Source organism: Canis lupus, chromosome 6, assembly GCF_011100685.1.
Source record: "Canis lupus familiaris isolate Mischka breed German Shepherd chromosome 6, alternate assembly UU_Cfam_GSD_1.0, whole genome shotgun sequence".
In the NCBI taxonomy this organism is placed as follows: Eukaryota; Metazoa; Chordata; class Mammalia; order Carnivora; family Canidae; genus Canis; species Canis lupus.
In genome coordinates, this window is record NC_049227.1 from 73,047,767 (window position 1) to 73,071,943 (window position 24,177).

The 24,177-nt window shown below is 36.2% G+C and overlaps 1 long non-coding RNA gene across 2 annotated transcripts; it reads left to right on the plus strand.

The window, feature by feature from the left end:
• The first annotated feature begins 4,477 nt into the window (after positions 1-4,477).
• LOC119872373 lies at positions 4,478-23,022 on the plus strand. 2 transcript variants are annotated; one of them, XR_005360475.1, is made up of 3 exons: positions 4,478-4,681; positions 8,457-8,539; positions 22,891-23,022. It is a non-coding gene; the product is annotated as an uncharacterized LOC119872373 (long non-coding RNA). The 2 variants fall into 2 exon arrangements; XR_005360476.1 differs by lacking the exon at positions 4,478-4,681 and adding an exon at positions 5,842-5,935.
• The last annotated feature ends 1,155 nt before the right edge of the window (positions 23,023-24,177 follow it).

Consider the following 24,177-nt stretch of genomic DNA (forward strand, 5'->3'; position numbering starts at 1 on the left):
TCTATATTTTTGGATCTCTGATGTACCGCGTGTAGTTGTGGAATTCCTGCCGTGTGTTTTACTCCGTGAGACATAGAAAGCAGTAGGCGACTAAGACTCAACCTCTGTATAAATGGAAAAGGAAAACAGCAATGCTTCTGGAGTATGTACTAAATGCTCGATAAAGTCCTAATAATTATTTGTAGCCAGGTAGTATTATCCTCATTTTACCTATGAGAAAATGTAGGCCTTGAGAGCTTACATACTATGACAAAAGTCAGGCAACAGGAAGTGGTGTTTTTATAAATTGAACTGAAGCTTGTCTAACTAATTTTTAATGCCCTGGGTCATTCTGCAAATCAACGTCTCTTTTGAGAATTTATGAGCAACAGAATGCCCAAGCTTAAATGTTAGCCTCTTTACATGGACAAGTTCCCAAGCCTTTTTGCTTCTAATTTTTCATGACTTATAGGCCACTGTTAGTATAGACAGTCCATCCAGTGTAACAGAGGGGCATGCAGAGGAAAAGGTTAAAAATGAGGCTATTTGGGGGGGCGCCTGGGTAGTTCAGTCATAAAGCGACTGACTTCAGCTCAGGTCACGACCCCCAGGATCCTGGGATCAAGCCCTTCATTGGGCTCCTCACTCAGCAGGGAGTCTGCTTCTCCCTCTACACTTCTCCCCACTCACACACTTTCTCTCTCTCTCAAATCAATCAATCAATCAATAAAATCTTAAAAAAAAATGATGAGGCTATTCGGTAAACTTGGGGAAAGCAGGTACAAAATCATAGTGAAATATGAAACCAGCTCACCCATGAAGGGTAATGCAGCAAGATGGCTCAGGGTAGCTCCATGGCTCCACTAGGGATTCATACAACTAATTTAAAATGAAGGAGTTCAGCACAGAGGAGGGACTTTCTGTAGCTACTTTCACCTGCTCAGATAGACTAGGAAGAGGGTTGGGTTTAATCACAGCTGGGATTTAGCCTGGTTTATAAGACAGAGTGACTTGAGGATGTATGGAAAGGACACATGCGATGATGAAACAGAGGATCTAAGCTGAATGAGGAGGGGAGTGAGAGCATGAAGGGTTTTGTGGGTTTTTTTTTTTTTTTGAGATTTAAAAAAGAATAGGTTTTGTAATTCCAGTAAATCATTTCCAAAGGCTACAAGGGAGGACACAACACTGCTCACTGGACATAAGATAAGGAAAGTCCCACTAAGCCCCCTTCACCCCCACCCAAATCGTTTCCCATCCATGGCATTGACTTTAGGCCCCGGTGATGGCACAAACGCTGTACAGCTCTCTTCTAGTTCTGCTAGGGTTCAGTTAATTGGGACTTTTGCTCTAGTATATGGAGGGAACCTTCTAAGGAAAGTCATGCTGGGTAAACTGTGCCACGCTACAGGGCATCATCATTCTATTCTTCGCTGTCACCCGGGCAAGGACAGTGAAAATATGGTAGCGTGATCGAACTGATGATCTCTGTGGGCTCTAAGAAATGTGGGAGTAGGGGAGTAGCGGGAGGAAGCTAGAACACCAGCGAGCTGGGTGTTATTCTAAGTGCTAGGGACACAGTGGCAGACGAAACGATGAAGTGGAGCTTCTCGATAGTTTGGGATATTGAGGAAAGATCCCTATTTGCCAAAAAGTTTATAACCACTGGCGTGGATGTGGTTATAAAAACTTTAATTTACTTAACTACTTAATTGAGTAGTAATAAAAGAAATAATTTATTGTGACTTTATATCCGGACTCCAGGAAAACAACAACAACAACAGAAAAAGCAACACAACAAATTTGTTTTAGAGCTTTCGTGTCCCTTATAGGCAATCTCAAATTAAAGGAAAGCACATCAGAAAATATTTATTAAGCACCCATTTTATGAACAGTACCTCAGGGTTCATTTACTGCTAGGAATAACTATGAAGTTGAGGAGGAATATATTTTAATAATAAGAGCCAACCAAGTACTTTAATTTTTGTGTGTGTGCATTTCATGCAGAACATTAGGAATTAAATTAAATTCAGCCAGTGTTTACAGAGGTGTTATCCCTGACCTAGATGATTTTACAATCTAGTGGGGAAGAAAAATGTGTTCGGAAATTACCATAACAAAATGCATGAAGTGACAGGTGTCAGAAGTTACATATAAACACAATGCCGGGAGCCCCAAGGAAGGTGTGATTAATTCCTGCTTGTGGTGACTTAGGACTTCAGATGGGAAATACCATTTTTGCTGTGTTTTGAAGAGTGAGCAGCGTTTATAGAGGCCAGATAGGGATGCAAGAAAAGAGGGTGTTGGGAAATCATTCTAGGCTGAGTAAAGGCAGAGATGAAAGCCAGAGGCAAACAAGTACAAGTTATGTTCAGGGACTCACAAATAGGAACCCGTGGTTGGATCACGGTTATCTTTGGAAAGAGAAGCGAGATTGTAAAGCAGTGCCCAGGACATAGATTATTGCTTAATATAAAAGTTGCTGGAAGAGGAGAGATATGGCTAGCATAAAAGATAAGCTTTTTTGCACCATTGAAGGAATGTGATAATGTTCTTTTCTTAATGAACATGTACTGTGGGCATTTTGAGCTTCTGACATAAAAAATCCTTATTTTGACATAAACATGGGTGTAATTTAGTAGCAGAATTTTGCTTATTTTTATTTTTTTATTTTTTTTGCTTAAACCTCTCACTACATCCTAGTCTTGATTGATATTTTTGGAGAATGTTGTGAGACTTAAATTTGAGAGAAAGCCAAGATGCCTGCTAAAAACACAGATAGCTTTAAGGAACCATTATCAATTATTTTCCAAAATCCATTGAGGTATTTATGAATTTGCTATGATGAAACAAAGTAGGCTTGGATAATTTTTTGTAAATATGAACAATGTAAATTCATGATTCATGATACATGCTATACATTGATTTCAGAAATGTTTAGCATCTGTCAAAAGTAGCTAGTATTTTAGTATCTTTAATACTTTTCTAGATGAAATTCCTGATTTTATTCTAAAGCTCATCTTGTGTGTAGTGATAGTTAATGTGCTTATAAAACCCATTCTTACATTTTTTTTGTTTGATGAGATTTTCCATTTTTAACTATGAAGTACGTTGAAATGTGTAGCTTTGTCATTCAAATGCTGACAATATAGCTAGGAAATGTGAACTTCAGGCTTATCCAATAAAATAAATATACCATTGATTCTATTGATACATATTTTGAATTCTCACTGACCTCATTAACTTTCAGAATAGGTGCAAAATAACTTTTTTTTTTTTTTTGTATCGAATGTATACAAAGCATTTGACCCTCACTAAAGCTCAACAAGAAGAGCAACACAGAATATTTTTATTGTTCTCATAGTGGGACGGAAGCCTTAGAGGTTTGGAAGGTTATTATCTGCATTGGTGTTAGCTCATGAACAGTTCTTTGCAATGTTTTTGCTTTCTGAGGCAAAACTAAACATACGGATATTGGATTCTTTCTGGTTATCCTAGCTGCTGTGTGGCTTTCAGAGTTACCAAGAGTGCACAAAGGGAATAGTGCATGGAGCTCATAAGGTCTTTTGTCCCAAGAGACTGTTTGCCTTGGTGAAAGTGTTTGGTGTGTATTTAGAGCAAAAAAATAGTGAGATAGAAATTTAACATTCTGTCCTCCAGTAATAAATATGCTGTACTGTGTTTTATATGTATATATATATTTGGCTGAAATTACAATATATTATGCTCCTACTTCTGTTTTTTTTCAATGTGGCTATTAATTTTTTTTCTCCCTAAATCAAAACCTTGATATTTGTACCACCCTGCCTTTTATAACTATGCGTTTCCAGCTGATAAAGAATTGTGGTTTTATCAGTTCCATATGGAGAAATTTTCTCCAGGGAACAGCCTATTCTTTATGACATTTATTACTGTAGAATAATCTTCTAACTCTGGGACACGAACTAGGGGTGGTGGAAGGGGAGGAGGGCAGGGGGTGGGGGTGAATGGGTGATGGGCACTGAGGGGGGGCACTTGATGGGATGAGCACTAGGTATTATTCTGTATGTTGGCAAATTGAACACCAATAAAAAATAAATTTATTATTAAAAAAAAAGAATAATCGTCTTTCGACTTTTACCAATAATGAGTGCCCACTCTAGTGGCTAAAACCCAGCTACTCTTGTACTAAACCACATGGAAACAGATATGAAGAATTGAAAAAAGAAACAAACAGTATTTGAACAGTTTTACTCTCCTTTGACTAAAATTTCCCAGAACCTACTTATATAGAGACTAAGTTATTATAATTAGTGCCAAGATCTGCTAAGTGATTTTACTGAACTAAAGTAAGAACTCTAAGCCTTTAAGTGATTGTGATTTTTTTTTCTTACTGCAGAAAAAGCTATTTGCTGGTTACACAATTTGCTTTTTCTATATGTGACCAGTTATTTTATAGGTTAGGGCAGGAAATTATTAAACTCAGAATCTATGTTTGAATTTTTGTAGCCTACAGAGACTTGCCTTGTTTCTCGGCCCAAATCTTACATCTCACCTCAAGCTGAATCTTGCTCATGTAATTAATAAAATCACCGACCTGAGTGAGGGAATGTAGATGGTGGGTCTCAGAGTTCACCACGAGCTCTAAAAGGACAACAGCACCCTCTTTCAAAGTAAATCTGTGGAGTAAGATAAGTTCCAGATTTCATGGCGCAAGCAACAGGTCAGTTTTCCACTATTTCTTGAACTACTATTTCTGGAATTCCTATTATGTGACATGCGTTTTTTCCTTATTATTACTAATCTTCACACCAAATCTTCAATGGCAAGGTAGTTAATACCATTGCCATTTTTATACATGAGAGTGCTGAGCCTCAGCGAGATTAAGTAATTTGCCTAAAATTGAATATTTAATACTGATGGTTCTAGGCTTCTGTTTTGGAAGTATCTGGCTCTATCCTGCCACTCCAGGGAAAATTTATTAGAATTACTATGCTAAACTGTCTAAAGCTATATTGATTTTTTTCTATTGCCATGTAAAATATTACCATGGAATTAGTAGCTGAAAATAAGATGATTATTATTTTACAGTTTCTGTGGTACAACTAATAAATACCTACAACTTACAGCATAATTTGTATAGAGCTTATATTTTTATAATTGTATTTTGTATTTACACATTATAAATAAATATATAATGTAAATATGTGTGTTGTGTGTTAATATAATGATGGGAGTGACCTCTCATCACCTTTGCCATATTTTATTGATTAGAGATGCATCACAGTCCCATCTATACCAGGGAGGGGATTATAGGAAGGTGGGGGCCATTGGGGGTCACCCTAGGGCTGTCTGGTTTGCCACATGTGCCTACAAGAGTAAAGCATAGCTGTTAGGATACTTTTTCCATACTTTCATCCTTTTTTTTTTCCATTTTTTAACATTTATTATTCCTATTTTGCCTGAATATTCTTGAAAAACTTATGAAAAGTAAGAAAAATATCAGTGTTCTTGCCTCTTTCGCAAGGTTTAGAATGATTTATTTCCAAAAAGTAAGTACTCAAGTTCATTTGTATATGGTTGTTCATGGAAAATAAAAGTAAATGGTATTCCAGCACAGAGTCCTGCAAGAACACTGAAATAAAAGCTTAAGAGGGATCGAAGATTATGAGTTTGCTGACCACAGAAATTTCAACAGTTTGCTCTTTGTCTTCATAAGACATGGGAAAACGTTTTATTGCAAATGTTTAAGCTCAGAATTTTTTTCTTTTCTCTCCTAGCCTCTCCTCCTCTCCCCTCTTGTTCTTTCTTTTTTTTGCTATTTATATTCTAGTGTAACTAAAAAGAACAAGCCTGAGATACTTCTGCTTCATTTCTAGCTCTGCTACTACTAACTGTCTTCAGATGTCTCCGTTTTATTTTCTTCATCTGTAAAATGAGGACATTAGTGGTGCTGCAGGGAAGCACACAGAGAGAGGTAGGATCTCCCAGGTCGGCGCAGTTTGTCAGTCACGTAAAATGCATGGGATTGAATTCTCAGAGTTGATCCATCACTCACAAACTGACTAAAGCTTCCTATACATGCAAATGACATATGTAAATAGGAACACCAATAAATTTACTTGACATTGAAGCAATAGCTGACAAATCAAGACTCTACAGGTTGCTTGTGGTGGGTAAATGTATTCAGTCAGTTTGAAAGAGCTGGAGTTAAAGAAGAATGACATCATATGAAGGACTCTTTCCACCAACGTAGGGAAGCCAGATGCAGCAACTTCCCACAGACCGGGGACAAAATCACTGTGTATTAGGGTTGGATTGACACTGAATGATCCTTCTCTTTTGCATCCACTGTCTACATTCCATACAGGCAACAGCCATTCTGTTAGGATGCTGTATTTATTGCATGCAAGTTGTTATATCGAATAAACTTGTTTTGTTTGAGAAAAATCCCATGCTCACTTGGATTCAAAAGATGATTGATGAGTATTAAAGAGGGCACTTGTTATGATGAGCACTGGGTGTTGTATGTAAGTGATGAATCACTGGATTCTACTCCAGAAACCAGTATTGCACCGTATGTTAACTATCAAAAATTTAAATCAAAAATATCTTGAAAAGACACTGTTTACATCATTATGATATATATCATTGTAATGTTGCTACATACTGTAGTCTCATAACTTTAGGCTTTTCTAAAAACAGATCTAATTTGATTTTTGATCATTTCAGTTGTTGTAGAGAGGGAGCTTTTGCCTGAGTTTGCTCCCAAACCCTGAAGAGACACCTGTAGTCCCTGTATTTGTCCTCGGCTCCTCTTTTTGAAAAGGATCATTCATTTTACGGATCACGCTAATATGATGGTTGAGAGTTAGGTTTGGTAGGCAACAAGTAGAGCGAATCCCACCTTATACCTTTTTGATATCTATTCCTTCTCTCTTTCTGTTACTGTAACTTTTTCTGTCTCCCTTATGGTGGAGGTCATTTAAAGAAGATCAGGGGTCAGTCTCTTTGTTTACTTTTAAGACTTCACTATTATAATCACAAAATACTCTCTTTTAATGGTACTTCATATTTTACAAGAGAGTTGCGTATGTTACTTTATTCAATCCCAATAGCATTCTAGCATGAAGAAAGATTATTTGTGATTTATGGATAAAATAAGCACCCCAAGACAGGTTAAGGAATGTGCAAAATAATACCTAATATTCTGTGGATGCTTATTCTGTTTCAGACATTGTGCTAAGCATTTTATAGGCATAAAATATTGTATCACATACATCCCCCTTGTGTTCCCATTTTGTAGATGAGGAAACCAAGATGTAGGGATTTTCAGTGGAATATTCAGAGTCACAGTGAGCATGAATGGGGAGAGTTGGCCTTCAAGGCTACTCATCAGCAGCCAGAGACAAAACCCTCCTGAACACTGTGTCTCCTGATGATCAGTAAGCTGGGCCCCTGTGACTCAAACCAATGCCTTTTGTGAATCTGTGCCCTATATTAATTTTGAAGTATTGTCTTTATTTAAAAATCTTAACCAGGGATCCCTAGGTGGCGCAGCGGTTTGGCGCCTGCCTTCGGCCTAGGGCGCGATCCTGGAGACCCGGGATCGAATCCCACATCGGGCTCCCAGTGCATGGAGCCTGCTTCTCCCTCTGCCTGTGTCTCTGCCTCTCTCTCTCTCTCTCTCTCTGACTATCATAAATAAATAAAAATTAAAAAAAAATAAAAAAATAAAAATAAAAATCTTAACCAATCTAACCAATCCTTTGGTGAAGAGTAACTTAATATTCCTTCTAACAGTAATACAGACCCCTTTTGTGTTCTAACATTTAGAGCTATGTGTTCAGTTGGGAACAATGTTCTATTTCCTTATACCCTCTTTGCTTGGTGCCTGTGTTCTCTCGTTAGTGTGAAGATGGAAATATGGTTCTACACTAAGAGTACTCCGCTAGGAGTAGATTGTTCGTCTCTGAGAATGGTAGTAACTGTAGTATTGCTTAGTGTATTTAAAAAAATCTTAAAGTTTGAAATACAATTGGGGAAATAGTGTGTTTTATAGAACAATGAAGTTAGCCTTATACCTGAAAAGCAATTTAATGTGATCAACCTACCCTCTGAACAATACTCTCTCAGCTATGAAGTCTCCCTTGACGGTTTTACAAACCGTAAGTTGACATGCAGTTAACAGAATGTTGTTGCTGGTATTCAAATAGCAGAAACCAGAGAGGCCGTGCTGGGACTCAACTGTAGGTTTCCTATTCTGGATATCAAGCACGTCCTCTAATTGCTTCTTCCTTTGGCCACTGGAGATTGCCAGTAGAATTCCTCCATTAGTTTTGTGCTATGGTCATGCAACCTTCTACTACCTGAGTGATAGAGGAGGCCTTTTTCTTTCAGTGGAACAATTGGACTTGGAAACGGAAAACAGAAAGGTTCATGCCCTAGTTCTGCCTATAGTAGTTGAGTAATGGGAGAATGCTTTCATCTTTCTTTAGGTCACAGTGCTGCTGTGATCACAGTTGAACAAACCACAGAGAGACCAGACAGGCAGAAAGAAGTCGAGCCGGAGAAAGATGCTGTAAGTGAGCTTGTTTATCTGCTTTATCAGTGTTGGGTATCAGAATTGTTCTTGCAATAATCAGTGATATATACCATGCTTAAAACATAAATATGCCTGCAGAAGGTCCTTTACTACCTGATTTTACAAAGTTAATAAGAATTGTTTGAAACAGGGATGCCCGGGTAGCTCAGTGGTTGAGTGTCTGCCTTCAGCTCAACGTGTGGTCCTGGAGTCCTGGAATTGGGTCCCACATTGGGCTCCCCTCGAAAAGCCTGCTTCTCCTTCTGCCTATGTCTCTGCCACTCTCTCTGTGTCTCTCGTGAATAAATAAATAAAATCTTAAAAAATTGTTTGAAATTGATTTTCTAATTTGTTCACCCTAAGGAATTAGTGGAATCATTCCCTCACCTCCTCTCTCTCTCTCTCTCTCTCTATCAGCCAAGATAATTATTCTGTTCCAGTTCAGACCAGATTTCTGAAATTGTCCAAGTTTTGTTAATACTTTTTGCCTGTCTCAATTTGTATAGAAGTATGTTATGGGCATTTGCTGATTTGCATTTTCAACATCAATCTTTCTTCCAACTGATAAAAGGACAGTGATTTTGCTTTGGAGGACCTCTCCCACTGGATATGATATGATGGGACCGTTAATCAAGAGGCATGCCTTTCTTCAGCCAAAAGGCCCATGATCCAAGCCAACTAGATTTTCTCTCTTACAAATTTGATTCCTTAAACTAAGGACCAAAATGAGTAAAGATTGTTGAAGTTGATTGATCCTGTCGGTGACACCCTAAAGAGATTTCTTATTAGTTCTTGATTCCAGATTTCTGTTGCTGCTTTTCTTGAACTGTATGAGCTGGTTTTTAAAAATCACTTCCTTTAATTCTATGTTTTACCCCATATTCATCCTCTAAATGCTTTAGCCAGCACTGGTTTTTGTTGCCTGCCAAAGATTCTAACTGATATAAGAATACAATGCACTTGTTCATCACGTTTACCTACAACTCTGTACATCACAAGTATACCTAACAGCGTTCTCTTTTCATTTGTATGTCTATCCTTCCCTGTCTCTGTGTTCTGGTTTTGTTTTGTCCCTGCTGCTATTTTTGGCAAGAAGACTATATCAAATTGTTAGGTCTATATTGAAACTAATTCTTACACTGAACAGAAAGCATAGATATAATTTGTTTTCTATTAATCAATCATCTTGCCTCACACCTCATCTAGGCAGATTGCCTATTGGTCTCTCTTCTGTAGCTGTGTAGGTTGCAAAGTGTTTAGCACAGTCTGGTTGAGCCATATTAAGTAGTCTTGGACTCACACTTGAGCATGGATTTAGGCACCCATATGTATGCAATAATTTCCACAAGTACGCTTTAATAGTTATTGTTTGAACAGTCTAATGTTAATACTCTAAACCTCAAGAATTGCCCTATCTTCTCTGGTAACTCCAAAATTCGCTTTGTCATTAGCATATCAGATAACAAAGGTACTTTTATTCATTCTTCTCATTCATCTTACATTAGGTGGCTTAGGGAAGAAAATCATCCTTTAGAAACACACATGTCTCTAACACAGGGCATTTTTTGTTCTAATATTTTATGCATGGGCTTTCTTTATATTTTCTTATTTTAAATTATTACTGTATTACCTGGAAGATGAAGACTAGATGTCTGTAGTTGGCTGAATTTTTTAATTCCTCTAGCATCTTGCAGAAAAATCCTCTTGTGTTCAGCTTTAAATGTAACAAGTTATCAGGGAAGTATACGGAAGTATACACGCACACACACACACACACACACACACACAAACAAACAAGAAAATGGCATAAAATAATAGACAACAGTGAGTCTCCTAAAATAAGGCCAAAATTTCATAGTGACACTGTAGTGGGGATGTGATTTAGGCTTTCTCCAGAAAAAAAAAAAAAAAAACTAATAATATAGATAATTTTATTCTACATTTAGCAAAATCTGGGCTACAATTAAAATGTATTAATTCTTAAATATAGACTTGCTTAAGCTATATGTAATGTGTTTTATATACATACATATATATATTTAAAGATTTATTTATTTATTTTTAGAGAGAGGATGCACATGGAATGGGAGAGGGGAAGAGGGAGAGGGAGAGGAAAAAAGAATCTTGAGCAGATTCCCTGCTGAGTGGGGAGCCCAAGGCAGGGCCCAATCTCAGGACCCTGAGATGCTGATATGAGCCAAAACCTAATGTCAGACATTTAATCGACTGAGCCACCCAAGTGCCCCATTAAGCAGTATGTATTTTTTAACATTTAGACAAAATAGTATGATAGCATCACATGATATCTTAAGTTCAACTTTGACTTTTGCAGCAAGATCATAAAAAGGATCGATTTTAAAGAATACACCAGAATGTCATCATTTTTTTCAAGAGCCACTTACTATGCTTTAAAAGTCAAAGCATTATCATTTGAATCACCTTGTTGATGGTCTCTTCTTCAATTGTTTACTGGTTTAAATAAGCCTGATATTTATGTCAGTGGCTCTGCTTGTGATTCTAGCTCCAAGATCACTTTTGCTTCGTTATAGACACTGTCATTAAAGCTTGTTCTTTCTTCAGTTTTGAAATGTTGCATAGATCTGTGTTTGTAGTTAGGTGTATTTATTTTTTTTACAATGAACCAGGAAATAATGTTGTCCTCAAGCACAAGATTTATGCTAATATTAATGAAGATAGATGCTTGAATGCTGTTCCTTCCTTTGAGAATTAGAAATCGTAGAGACTGAGGTAATATATAGACAATACCTCACTTAAAACACTGAAAAGTCACTCAGGACTTGATTTAGAATTACCTTGAATTATTGATTAATGCTTGAAATTGGTCAAAGGAATTAAGAGATCATGAACTGAGGCTTCTAATCATTCTTTGCCATTGTTGATAAATCTCAGTATTAGTAAAAACACAAATATCTAGAGTAGACTTATCACACTAAAGAATTCAAAAAGTGAAATATCCAAATTTATCTGAATTTCTGTTTCCAGTTTTCAGTAGTATCTTAACTTTATGATTTTTCTTTTCACTCATGACCTCTGGCTATAGAACCTCATGATCCACTTTTCCCCCTGTGGATTTTTATGGAATGAATTGATTTCTAACCACTACTTGAGTGAATGAAAGAAGAAAATAAATGAACAGTTCTTCAAAAGGTGTGACACAGCTCAGAAACAATAACTTTTCTTTATATTGATTGTTGGCAAATATTATGTCTAGTAATCACAATTAAATAGTCCACCTGATTGCTGGGGGAAGGAATGATTTATCTTATACTTTGAGTATTAGTTGTCAGTCACACAATTAATGTATTATACATTTAGTTCAATAACTATATTGAATTTTGGCTTAGTGAGAGCTTTGTTTCAAAAGTTCTAGGTAGTCATGATCTACCTATATAAATTCTAATGGAAAGGACTGAAGAATAGGATGAGTATGGTAGCTCACTGAACTTACCATCATTTCTTTCTTTCCTAGAAATGACATTATCTCCTTTCTCTTTTCCTTATTCCACTCACTTCAATACAAAGTCCACCTTCACATTCCCTTCTTTTTTCTGCATTTTCTCTCTTTCCACCATCTGCTCCCCTTCTCTTTGTCTCTTTCACATTCAAATTTCTGTCTTCAGTTATAATTGTTATTTTAATGATCATCACGATTCTCCCAGAGTGATATCATGTATGAGTTGGTCAGTTGTAGTCATGTCTAACACTGCCAGGCAGCATGCTCAGTAATTTATATTTTCTCTTACAAACACAAGACGTGGGTACTAGGATTGACATCTCCATTTTTAGATAACAAACTGAGGCACAGAGATCTAGACCATAAAGCTAGTAGCCATGGCACCAGATTTTGAACCCAGGTAACCTAGCTGCAGAGTCTAAGATATTAACAACTATGTTATGGAGTCTTTCATACAAAGAAAAGAAAAAAGAAAAAAAATATGGTTATATTTCCTAAAGGTTTTGCAGTTTAACAAATTATAATGATCAGATGTGAGCACCATCTTGGAAAATGTCATTTTCCATAGATTTTAGATGATTAGAAAAGATTGTCAGTTGACCTTCTTGACTTCCTTTGCTCATTGAGAACAGCAGTAAAGGTGTTCATATTTAACTTATTTAATATTAAGAGTCTGTATAAACTCTTTATGGAAATCTTGAAACCAGTCATTTCATTTATGCAGACAAAAGATGCAGCTGAGAAATCTAAATATGTATTTAAATGCAGTGAAATTATTATTTTTTCCCTAAGTAAGACTTCTATTATTCTTCTGGAATTTCTCTTTTCTGAGTAATGGCCCTTTTGTTGGTGAGACTTTCCTGAGTTATTCATTGACAGCTGCAAAACTGCTTTGCCAAGTTAAAAATAAAATCTGTAGTTTGAAAGATACTTATTTGTTAAACATGAGATGATTTATTTAGTTGCCTGTTTATAACAGTTCTAGAAAGATGTAACTTTAGGAATATATTTTTATCTGATATCACTATTAAGAGTTCATTCTATTTCATGTTTAGGATTTTATTCTTTCATTTTTGCAATATCCTCTGCAATAAAACACTGACAAAATGGGCCTGCTTTTTACCTTTTTGTTTATTCTCTTCATATCTGTATTTATTAGTGTCTTCCCTTAATTCTCTACTGTCATTTAGTTAGATAATCAAATGAAAATTATCTATTAAACACCAATTAAGAGCTCAAAACAGTAGTTAAGCCTTTCGACCTAGCATCTACCAAGCTCTGCAGTGCTGCAGTGCTGACTTACCCCATTTCTTATTTCTTTTCAGAATAAGTCCTCTTGCTAGAGCACGGTATAGTATAGCAAGATGATGATAGTTCTTAGGACTTAAGATAGCATAGGGAGAAAAGCAGGACATTTATAAGTAGTTATTTAATATATAATGAAAAAAAAGTATGAATGAAGAAATCAATGAATGAAACACTAGACCGTTGGCCTCACTGCTTTCTGCAGAGGCATTTTTGTTTGTTTTAGCTATTTCCAAGGTTTCTTTCCTTTTCTCTCTTACTCTCTCATCCTTCAAGTTGTAACTTGAATGATCTTTACACAGTAAATATATGCAAGTTGAACATATTTAATAGTTATCATTGAAATATGAGCAAATTTTGTTCATTTTCTATGTATTTTTAAAAATCCAGATATAACACTGAGTGAATATAATGACATTCTTGAGAAAGCAGCGTATATTTGAGATGGATGAAAAGAGATTAGAGGATGTCTAAGATTTGGTCCAACATCTGGCCCTGTGGCAGACTAAGAGATATATACAGCCTTAAATCAGGTATAAAGCCTCAAAAATAGTTACAACTTTCTTACAACATTTTCTTGTTTAGATTTAGAATGGTTTTCACAAGATGTACTTGCTTTTATTTGGAAAATATGTGTTTATGAAAAAAATCACACTGAACTGAAATGTAGGGAAAGTTTGGCCCCATAGTAGATAGAATCTGTGAGTTATCCCAGCTTTCTCTGCATTCTGATTACCCACAAAATAGCCAGGACAGTATGGACAGGTGGTTTCCCGGATGACAGGGGAAGAACTGAGGAAAGGAATAAGGGTCAACAGGTCCAAGATGGTGATATAATCAGTTTATCAGTCTGTCTTGGGTCACTGATCTCAGGTGGTCAGTGTATCTGGGTGATGAGTAACTCTAAACTGCGCTATATGTTTGCATTCATATTTATTGAGCCAGTTGGCATTGGAACATCCTTAGTATCTAGGCCACCAACATAACCAGAATGGTTGGTCTCTTCGGGCTTAAATAAGTCAGACTGTTAGTGTATTTTTGCCAAGCTATGTGTCTGGACCCAGACTATGATTGGCTTTGCTGAGTCTATCTGTGAAGGTTGTTAGCCTGGCCAGTCATTCTGAACTGATTATCGTGCTTGACCATACCAAAGTTTCTCTTAAGTTTTTCTCAAACCTTAGTTGAAATTTTGCTCTTCTGCTTAGAATGAAACATTAGGATAGAGGTAAAGGTGTTATATATGAACAGAGACCCAAACAGGCTTCAAATTCAATCAAGGATCTTGGGTGTCCTGATCTACCCTCCTGCAGGACCACTTGACCCTTTAAAGTAGCTCTTTCCTCACTGCAGTTAAATGACCCCCACTCATCTAACCCCTCCACCTAAGATTGGGACAGAAGTAGGTCCAACCAATAGTAAAACTGCAGTCATGTCTCAGGTTTTCTGTGTGGTAGGACCTCCTTTCACCCTTTTCACACTTCCTCCCCCCATCTCTGAGCCAATGGCAACCATGTCTACAGATGTGACCCTCCAGCTGTTGTGATCTGAACATTTACTTTCTTCTACCTTCCTTTCCTTGATATTGACGCTGGTGTGATTCGATAGATCCTGTTAAACACAAGTTCCTTGGAGTATGAAGCCCACTCACCTTGGTTCTAATCTCTGTTCTGCATTTTACTGCCTGACTGACTTAACAGAAATAATGTAAAATATCCTAAGATGAGTTTTCTCCTCTGTAAAAATTCGGGGTGAATGGTAGTTTAGATGACTCCTAGATTCCCTGTATTCCTGGATACTTTTATGTTGCTGAGCAGCTGGCAGCAAGTAGTAAGGGATGGTAATGCTAGGGAGACCAGACTCTCTCTCACAGTACTAGAAAGAGTAGGCTCAGGTTTTTTTCCTCATGGGAGAAGAGCCAGAGAGGACAGCAGCCAAGAACCCTCAGAGTCAGCATTGCAAGATTCAACGAATAGCTTGGTCTACAGAGATCTCAAATCTGGGGTGGTATTGAGGGGTTCACATTAATGTATTTGTGTTTCTAATCCTTATTGTACAGTAAGAATTAAGGAGAAGCTGAAATATGGGCTGAGTTCATTTTTCCTTTGAGGCAGAAGGCTTAAGAGGACCTGAGAGCCTTCTGCTTGGTGACATCTGGGAACTGACACCTTGATGCCTTCTATCAGCCAGCTCGCAAGAGTTGAGGCATTTGCACTTCTATATTTCATTGAAGATCCCTTACTTAAGGTGCCCAGGAAGCTGGACCTGAGATCCAATATGCAGATAAGTGAAAAGAACACATATTCTAACAGGGATCCAGTAGCCCATTTAGCCCATTGAGAAGAAGAATAAACAGAACACCCCAAACAGGCGGTGTCTAATGAACCCAAGCTGCAATAGAAAAAAATATAAAAACGTAAACCAAAATTTAAAAATGACAATTAAGAGGGCACATAGGGAGATTGAGACAGAACTCACTAAATATTCATGTGCCATACTATCTAATCGGCTCTGGCCAATGGATTATAGTCATTTCTAGACGAAGGCAATGAAGAGCTGATGAGATGAACTGCTTTAATCTTGCTCGTTTCCTGCCACACTGACCTTGGAGACCACTTATTCCAGATGACAACCCTATAAAGTGGAGGAAGACCACCAGGCATATATATTGAGTAGCAAACAGCATGTGTGAGAAAGAACAAAAATCCAAAAATGAAACTGCAATTATATTAAGCTGTTGAGATTTCCGAGTTTGTCTATTACCATGACAGAGCCTAATGCTGCCCTGGCAAATGCTGACATCCCCTCTTTGCGTTGAGTGGTGTTGCTATGTAGCTTATTCCCTTATTCTAAGCCCCTTGAGCACCAAGCAATCAAATCCATAGATAACTGAAGGACTTTAATATTTAGGATAATATGAAGATTCTCTTTACTTTGAAAGCAGATTTTAGGGCATTGCTTCTCAAATTTTAATACACATGTAAATTAATTAAGCGCCTTGTTAGTACTCACATTGTGCTACCTCTGGAGCACCTTTAGAAATTCTGCATTTCTAGCAATCTCTCAGCAACGCTAACACTGCTGACCACTGGGTGATGCTTTGAGCAGCAAAGTTTTAGGAGATATGTAGAAAGGTGGTCTCACCTGGTCTCAAAAGCTTGACAAGCAGTTGGGACTTTGAACTCTTATAATAAAACTTCAGGTGGCAAAACAGGCTGGTTTTATTGAAATTGATCTATGTGTAGATGATTGGCCTCATTGTGGAGACCATCACTTCTTCCTCTTGTTCTCCCACTTTTTTTTTTTTTTTTTTTTTTTTTTTTTTTTTTACCAATTTTAGCAGGTGGGAGAAGTTGGGAACAAAAAGGGGTATAGTCTGAGCTAGAAGCAGAGCATGCCATTCAACTTGCTCTGTTCACATATTGGTCTTAATGCAAAGTGGTACACATTTTCTGAGTCTGAAGTTCCCCAGGGCACTACCATTAATGAAATATTTGGCTTGAGGTTTAACTGAGCTACCTTTTAGAAATTTTAAGAACCTATTTCAATATACTCAGCTGTTCAACTAACTAGTAGTTCTAGTTCTACTAGTTCAACTAGTAACTAGTATTACTGTTAGCTCTGTGAGTATGAAGGGCCACACAGTCTGGGAAGATTAGATTATTCTATCAGTTGTTACTATTTCACAGAGTCACCATTGCTGCAGCAATACCATTGTATTAATATTTAATATGCTCTTCCACTGTGGCAGCCATATCATTCCTAAACTACATGCCCATTTTTTGGTAATTAGTAACCCCCCCCCTTTTTTTTTAATAGGCACAACTACTCTCCCTACTACTTATTCAAAACATGGTGTTAAGTCCAGGATTAGGACAATGTCAGTGATCTTCACATTGGAATTTGTCAAGACTAAGTTCTATGTGCCCCTCTAGTGAAGCTAGAAGATAATTCAAGTTATTTAGATCCATAGTCTGAAAAATGAGAGATCATTTTGAAGCCCTTTGCTTTGTAGAGAAATGCATAGAAATTAATATTGTCAAAAAACTCTAAGAAGGAAGCATTCATAGTCTTTCTTTTTAAAAATTTTTCTACTATTATTCTGTGTCTTCTCAAGGATTTTAAAGCATTTTGACACATTTTTGCAAACTCGCACTCATTATGGTCTACTTATATTCATCAAATCACCAGCGATTTTTGTGAGTTCAACTCAGTTTTTTACATAGTAGATATCTGTCAGGTCATGGCTGCTGTTTTAAATCAGTTAGCTCTGATTCTAGGGTTTTTATTCTGTCTGAGATGTCATTAGGTAGTATATGAAATTTTTCAGAAATCCTGGAAATTATCCCATGTGCCATGTATATATAAATTTTCAATCACTACACCTGAGTTCAACAAATGTCACATTGGTTTAATACTTTTTTTAAATCAAATTAAATCTGACTGTGAAAGATATCAAATTTGAATTTGGAGTAGTCCTTCCTTCTACTGAAGTTTGTGTAAGATTCTAAAAAATTTAGAAGATGACCAGAAAACGGGAGAAAACCCACTAATTTTCAGTTCCTCATAGTTGTTTCTGAGATGCTTTCTTTTTTCTAAAACCATACAATACATCTGAAAGAGAAAACTTCAAAATGTTCACGCAACTGTTAGATATGGATATTCTTGAGTAATTGGAGCCTTGGTACAGCCAGTGCACAGAAATTTCTCTTTGAAGTTATGTGACATTTTCAAAGTTCTCTGAGGAATGACTGTGGTAAACTTTATATAGAAATACTAATCCTCAAAAACATATTTTCTTTTTAGTATTGGAGAATCTTTTCTTTCCTAAGGATGAGCAGCCTCTGCCTCTGTCTCACTAAGTATTTCCCTTTACTTAACCTCCCCTCTAATTCAGGTAGGAGAAGTTAAGAGAAGTGACACATGATGGGATATGGTACAAAAAATGGAAGGAGTGACTTTTTAAAGAAGATTTTATTCATTTATTTGAGGGAGAGGAAAATAGAGAGAAAGAGCCTGAGCAGAGGAGCAGGGGGTGAGGGAGAGAGGGAGAAACAGACTCCCTTCTGAGCAGGGAGCCCGATGCAGAGCTTGATCCCAGGACTCAGGGATCATGACCTGAGCCAAAGGCAGACGCTTAACCCACTGACCACCCAGGCGCCCCAGGATTGGCCTTTTCATAGGAGTCCAGTCCTTGGCCTCAGCTGAGGAGGCAGATTAAATGTGTAAATATGGTGTTAAGTGGGTGATGTGGAGGTGTTCATCTGAAGAACTTCTTAGTGGCTAAATTTCTTAGTGAAATTATAAGCAAGGTCCTATCCGAGAGTGAAAATGGAAGATAACTTATTAGAGAAGAGAAAAGGTTGTAAATCATCATTTAAAAGAATAATAGATTACATAGAGTAGCAATGTGTAGAATGTTTTCCTGGCAGCACTGGGGTTTGTAGTCATGTGGTCGAAGTGAGACTCATCATTGTGGTACTATCTTTTCTCCTTCCACATTCAATTTCAGAGGGGTGAATATAGTGTTCATAGTACAATGGAGAGAGGAACAAAAGACTCAAGGGAATAATTATAACCACTCACTGACCTTGAAATGTAAGATAGATACAATGAAAAATTGTTAGAATTAATAGATTCAAGGAAGTAAAGGCTGGTTGGACTCATGGTAGTAGAGGGAATGACCCAGGGAAAAAGAGATGATGATCAGATTGTGATATATATCATTGAAATACAGAGGGCTGCAGTACTGGCATGATAGGATTTGGGAAGAGTAATCATTTTTAACTAAGAAAAATTGTGGGAAGAATTAATTATCTAGCACTACATTATCTGCTATAGTAGATATTAATGACGTGTAGCCATTTCAAATAAAAATTATGTTTGTCACAATTAAAAACAATTATACATATTGCCCAGATCTTGTCCTTAAATTCAGTTCTCTACTAAAAAGGAACTGGAGATCTTTAAAGAAAAGGCTGATTCTGGATCTGGGACAAGAAAATTAAACAAAACAAGATGAGCCTAGGGCCTTGGTGTCAGAAAACAAAACTACACACAATGAATAACAGATACAGATAAGGATGGAATATATGGAAAAGAAGATCTCATGACAAACAAAATCTGACTTGAGTTTCAGCTAAGAAGAAAGGAAAAATGAAGAAGAAGCAATAATCAAAATTATGAATGTGAAATTCCCAGAATTGATTATAGGATTAAGAAGCCTAAGAAATTCCTAGCAGAGAAAGTACAGGGAAATCCACACTCATCCATATATTTGTGAAGGTTTGGAAAACCAAATCAGAATACCAAAAATATAAAATGCAGTTAGAAAAGAAGAACAGCAGACTCTTCAACATCAACATCAAATTCAACATCAATAAGGAAACCAAATGCTAGTGGAAAATTTTCCTTTACACACTGAACATAAATAAACATAAATTTAAAAGTCAACAACCAACAGAGATACCCATCAAGAATGAAGGTAAAATAAAGGCATTTTTAGAATAACAAAACTGAGAGTTTATCACGGCAAACCTCCAACAGAGGAAACTCTAAAAAGCATTTTCAGTCAGAAGGAAATAGACCCCAATGGAAAGTTTAAGAAATAGCAAAAAAAGAAAAAAAGGAAAACAATAAAAATGATAAATACTTGGGTTACACTGAATGAATATTGACTGTGCATAACAATAGCTGCAGTTTCTTGCAGAATTTAATGCATGTAGGGAAATAAAATACATAACAATGAAAAAGCATAGATTGGAAAGGAAATAACTGGAGTTAAAGAGATATATGTTCCCCGCATAGTCAGGAAGGAGGAGAAAAGAACTACCAATCAATCCTAAGTTTTTAGAAGTAAAGATGTTTGTTTTAATTTCTGTAGCAATCACAAAAAGACCTAATCGAGGAAAAGAAAATGATTATAGAAACGGTCTTTAATAAATTTGGAAGTAAAGAAAGGAAAAGGAGCATGAACAGATGGGATAAAGAGTAAATACATGACCAGATGTTTATTTAAACTCAAATAGCCCATTGTTATAGTCCATGTAGGCGGGTGAACTATTTCAGTTGAAATAAAGATTATCAGAACTTTAGAAAACATGATATTTTTTTTTTTACAAGAGACACATTAAAAACATAAGGATTCTGTGATGTTGAAAGAAGAGAATCAAGAATTATACACTGTGTAAAAACTAAGAGAAAGGTGGTTATTATATTAGATAAAGCAGACTCTAAGGCAAAAGACATAATTTAGTAGAAATGAGGTTATATCATAATGATAATAGGTTCAATTCACCAGGAAGATATAATTATTCCCAGTTTCCAAATACATAGACAAAATCTGACAAATGCAAATGGAGAAGTAGACAAATCTTTAGTCACAGTATGATATTGTTTAAAACATCTCTTTTAGTAGTTGATTAAACAACAAATTAAAAAGCAAGGATATAGACAATTTGAACAACATAATTAATACACTTTATCTAGTGAATATTTATAGAGCACCCACCCAACATCTGTGGAATGCATAATCTATTAAAGCATGCATGGAATATTTTTTTTCTATGACCATATAAAAGGCCTTCAAGCAAATCTTAACACATTTCAAAAGATTAAATTCATACAGAATATGTTCTGTGCCAGAAATCAATAAGAAAAAGATAACTAGAAGATTCCTATATGTTTGCGAATTAAGTACTAAATTTCATATATTAAAAATACACCTTGACCTGGATAGTAGCTACTTTTACTTCAATTTTTTTTTGAGTTGACAACTGAAGAAATAAATGTTTCAAGTATTAAAAAATTTTTCAATAAATCTTCCCCTAATCTGGCTAAAATTAATAGTATAATAACTTCTCATTTCATTCTCATTTCAGTGGTGGAGGCATATTTTAAGGAGGATTTTGCTTAATCAGCGGGAATCCATTTTCTTCTTAAAAAAATCTTATTAAATTTGTATTTAATAGTCATTAGCAAGTTCTAGGGATATTGGTTTGTTACTGTCTTTATTCTGCTTAGGCAACACTGAAGTGGCATCTCTAAATAGATATAGCATAGGGAAAAAAATGAAAAAAAGTTCAAATAACTGCACACACACATGTTTATATGTATATATATTTAAGGAAGACTTACAATTTATAGATTAAACTTTTAAACTACCAGAATGTTGTCATTTAAATGTTCTAATAACCTTACAAAAATATTTAACTTTCCATCCTTCAAAAGCTAAGATTCATAGCTTAATCTGCAATTTTATTTCACTACATATTCACATCATTTTGGGGGGCCTACAACTGTTTAGTTTTGTTTTACTCCTATTTCTCTGTGACATTTTAATCATTCTATTTTGGCATAATTCTAGGTTGAATCATACAAATTTACAATAGTTGTAGGTAAAACGGTATATTGGAAATTTTATTTGGTTCACCATAAATGACAGTGATTAGTAATTAATTGTGAATCTCAGGTTCCTTTATTAGTCTATAATCTTTTCAGGACAGGTACCCTTATTGCATTTGAAATCACAGCATCAAGTCCCATAACTAATGAGAATCAGCTTTAAGAAATTAAAAATTAAAATTCAATCATTATATTTTTCCTTTGGGAGGGAAAACGTTGGTCTGCAAAATGAGGGAGAAATGGGAAAGCAGAATGAATACTTTCTGGACTAAACCTCTTGTATCCTCTGTCTAGTTTATGAGCATCTCCTAGTTCACAATACTTAGTAGTCTCTGCCCCACATTTATTTTTTTTTTTAAGATTTTATTTATCTATTCATGAGAGACACAGAGAGAGAAAGAGAGAGAGAGAGGCAGAGGGAGAAGCAGGCTCCATGCAGGGAGCCCGACGTGGGACTCGATCCTGGTTCTCCAGGATCAGGCCCTGGACCAAAGGCAGACGCTAAACCACTGAGCCACCCGGGCTTCCCATGCCCCACATTTCTTATGCTTCTTGGGGGATTCCTTGTATATCTGATGTAACCTTCATTTGAAATACCAGGGTTTAAAGTGCATGTATCTCATAGCATGGAAAACATATATGAAGTAAAGCATGACTGAGGCCACTTCCTCTAAATGGAGAACTTTTTCTTTGGTTATTTCTCAGAAAGATCTTTCTAACAAGATAACTTTAAAAGCCCCCTCCTAATTTCCAGTCCACTTAAGAGGTTGCCACAAAAATCAAACAGAAAAAAGATGCACCCTCCTGCTAACATGTCCTTTGCTGTATCAAATGAAAAATACCAACTTTTTCTTGTCATAGGTCATTCAGGAAAATACCAATTATTTTCTTTCTTTCTTAAGAAAGAATCATATTCACATTATTTCCATAATTTTAGATCATACCTAAACGGTTCAAGTTATTTATGTCCTTGTCAAAATTATTTATTTATTTTGTTGATTTCTGGAAAATTAAGGGAGAAATGTTAATCATCTCAACTTTGTCTTGTCATTTCTTTTAATTTACTGACTTGCTTATAAATTTTAAGCTGTATTTCACTGTAAATGATCAGTTTGGATATTATTGAAGTGACCAAAGCTGCTTTTAATTCTATATTTAATGATTACAGAATAAATGCTTTGAAGATGGGAGCACCTGACCTAGAAATGAATGCAGAACATTCAAAGAGGCTGGAGATAGGAGTGTATTAAAATGTCAGGAGAGGACATTCAATTTATAGGAAGACAAAAGGTGATTTTTAAAGAGGTCATTAAATCACATCCTGCTTGGAAAACTAATGTATATTTTATATTCTTATAACGCATGCATTAAAAATATAGTTTCTCTCATCAAAGCTCCTCTTTTTTCTTATTTATATGACTTTAGTTTTAGAAAACATTGTTAGAATATAAATATAACTTGCCGATAAGTTTACTCATCTCAATCTTTCTAACAGATAGTCTTAATTAAAATACGCTAGGATTCTAAGGTACATATAATTCAGCTACTGTTTTCAGCTCACATATTAATTTATGTAAAACAGCAGGCATATTATTTGGTACATGGTTGCCAGTTAACATTTCTTATTTTCCTCTTGAGTTTAATAGATTTGAACTCCATTGACTTTACACGGAAAGTACAATTGTATGAGCATAGGCCTTACCTATAAAGTCTTTCACATATGAATGATTCCGCCCAGTGATAAGGCATGGAAATATCGTTAACATGGTCAGTCATGCTAAATAGACTGTAGCATATTTTATTTTCTGTTCGACTCTTTAGGCATTATGTTTTGTCATATTAGAAAAAGTCTGAAGAACAGAAACATGTTCTCTAATTTAGAAAACTTGTGTTCTCCATCACTCTAGGTTGTCAGTGTCCAACTGATAACTTGGTTTTGGTAAGAGCCATCTGAAATTCTCCTCATACCCCACCTCTGTACTGTTAACTCTTCCAGGGGCAGCGATTCCTGCAGGTGAGGCCGTCCCTGTGGATCGTAGGGTTTAATGTGACTCAGAACCAGGCTGGTTAGAGTTCAGATATTTATGATGGCCTCTCCATTTGAGCCATCAGTTAGGGGAGAAGAAGAGACACTTAACCTGGGTTGCACATACCTTGGCAAATGTTTGACTTGCCCAGTGTGGGAAAAGAAGTAAAAAAAAAAAATGGAATCTGAACACCTAATTCTCTTGCATCTAGTAGACTTACTGATGCGCACCGGCGTTATTGTGTGGTCCACCTTAAATAGATTTAACATGTCTATATTTGGCCATCCTTGAGGTCTTGTTTTTACTTTTTGGTACCAGCCACCATCTCTCAGTCTAAGATTCTGACTATTTTCCTTGGTACTTGGTATGTAATTCCTATTGACCCTTTGTCTTCGGTAGAGGATTTCTCATGCATGCTTCAGCAGCCC